Consider the following 2,802-nt stretch of genomic DNA (forward strand, 5'->3'; position numbering starts at 1 on the left):
GTTCTGGCTTTAATGTCTTGAGCTGGCTCCAGACCCCTGGTGAGTCGAGTCGAGTTGCTGTCTCTAGCTTTCATTGAGACCCCTCAGGTCCAGCACATTTCAAAAGATGCCCCACCATGGCACAGGGGCACGTGTTCCACTATGTTCATAGCGGCCTTATTAGTGATAGCCAGAAGCTGGAAACAACTCAGATGTCCCACTACAGAAGAATGGATACAGAAAATGTGCTTCCTTTACACAATGGAATACTACTCAGCTATTAAGAACAAGGACATACTGAGTTTTGTAGGAAAATGGATGGAACTAGAAGATGTAATCTGGAGTGAGATAACTCAGACCCAAAAGGATGTGCATGGTATGTACTCACTAGTAAGAGAATATTAACCCCACCCCCCAAAAATGTACAGAATACCCAAGATACAGTCCACAAAACTCAAAAAGCTTAACAAGCTGAAGTGTCCAAGTGAGGATGCCTCAGTCCCACCTGGGAGAGAGAAGAAAGCAATCACAAGTGGAGAGGAAAGCAGAACCTGGGAGGGATATAGGGGAAGAGGGGAACCTGATCTGGTATTGGATGAGGGAAAAGGACTGAAGTCCTGAGAGCCAGCCAAAAGAATGGAAATAGGCAACCTCAGGAAATAGGAGGCTGGGGGGACCCTCCGTAATGTACCAGAGACCTGGGAGGTAAGAGACTCTCATGAATCAAAGGGTGGGACCTTAGATGAAATGCCAAACAGTAGGGAGATGGAATTTAAAGAGCCTACCTCCAGCAGGAAGACAGAACATCAAGTAATAGATTGCCATCCCACAGTCACATCTCTGACAATCAATCGACAGAAGCAACTGACCCCTGTTGTTGAGTTAGGGAAGGCTGAAAGAAGCTGAGGACAAGGGTGATCCTGTAGGAGGACCAGTGGTCTCAATTAATCTGGATCCCTGATATCTTGCAAACACTGGGCCACCAAACAGACAGCATACATCAGCTGATATGAGGCTCCCAACACACATACAGAAGAGGACTGCCAGGTCTGTGTTCATTCAGAGATGATGCACCTAACCCTCAAGAGACTGAAGGTCCCAGGAATTTTAGAGGTCAGGTTGGGGAGGGGGTGGTATGGGGGCATCAATGTGGAGACAGAAGGTGTGGGAAGGAGGTGTGGAATGTGGAGCAGTTGGAGAGTGGAATGGAATATGGAGTGTAAAAAATAAATTAATTTAAAAAATAAATGAATAGAAAAATAAAATAGAATATTTTGTAGAAAAAAAGAAAATGCAGGAGAACAGTACCAGATATATATATATATATATATATATATATATATATATATATATATATGTTTAACATATTTAGTGATCAGGGAAATGTAAAATTAAACAACCCTGAGGCTCCACCTTATACCAATCAGAGTGGCTAAGATAAAAATATCAATGATAGCAGATTCTGGAGAGGATGTGAAGAAAGAGGAACACTCCTTCATTGCTGGTGGGACTGCAAACTAGTACAACCACTCTGGAAATTACTTGTATTTTAAATAACAGAAATAGACAGTAAGTATAGGAGAGAAAACATGCAGTTTGAATACAGGCTACAATTTCAGAATTCTGGTCTATCTGGCCTTTTACTTTCCTAACGTTTTCTCTTCCTCTTTGGTCATTTAAGATTACAATTACTCAGAGTAGAATGAATGTGTTTTGTGTCACGGCCTGACTGCTCCGATAAAAGATGCAACAGGGAAACTGTTGGGTTTAATTGCAGATTTTATCCGGTGGAGTTCACTGTGTTCAGGTTGGCAGTAACTGAAAGGGTAGTTGGAGGCTATTAGTGTTGCAGGTTTTCTTTGCAACAGGGCAAGGGAATCCAGGAACTTGCTTAGTTCTTTGAAAATACCAATTAGAGAATATCAGAAAACTTATTGTAGGAATCTAGAATATATATATTTGTGCATGTATGTGTAATCATTACTGTAGGACTTTAGCATAAACACACACATATATGCATATTTTATCATCTAAAGTTGTACAATATTTGTGTCTATGTTAACATTTGTAGAAAAAAAGCACAGATAAGACAAAAGGAAATCGGGAATAATTGGTCTGTGAATGACTACAGAAAGCCAAAAGGTAACTAACCTTCATTACCTGCAAACTAATGGATGCTCTTTATTCAGGAATACCAGAGGGAGATGGGCCCCTAAAGTATGTCTTGTGAGTGATATGTTAACACTTTTTAGATTCAAAGTTAACCTTTTGTTTTCCAAATTTTACAGGAATAATTATTTTATTATTTTTTTCTAGTAGCATATTTTTTATTTTTTATTTTTTAAAAATTCATAACAGACAGATAGTAAGCTTCATCAAGCTTGACTGTTTATTGGTCAAGAGATACATGTCTTTTCTTTCCCATATCAGGGGCTTTCTCTACATAATAGAATTGGGAGCAATTTAGAGCTAGAGGATTGAACATGTTAATGTGTGTACCAGGTAAGTCCTGACAACCATAGTTTTGCTGGAAGAAAAGTGCCATTGCTGATTTGTGAGCTGATTAAGTCTGCACTTAGGGCTGTGACTCACATGGGTGTCTTACCATTGGTTGTAATGAATCAAGATAATGAAGAAAGGAGCAACAAAAGGCAGAGACAGGATAGCTGCTCAGGAGACAGGATTTTCTATTAACATAATTACATGAACGAACTGATGATCAAACAGCTGTGCACTGAATGGGTCAATTAGCTACACTTCCTATGACTGTATGTATTATATGCATTTTTATCTTTATATTTAAATGGGTTGTGTTGAAATTAA

The sequence above is a fragment of the Mastomys coucha genome, unplaced genomic scaffold (genome assembly GCF_008632895.1).
Source record: "Mastomys coucha isolate ucsf_1 unplaced genomic scaffold, UCSF_Mcou_1 pScaffold8, whole genome shotgun sequence".
In the NCBI taxonomy this organism is placed as follows: domain Eukaryota; kingdom Metazoa; phylum Chordata; class Mammalia; order Rodentia; family Muridae; genus Mastomys; species Mastomys coucha.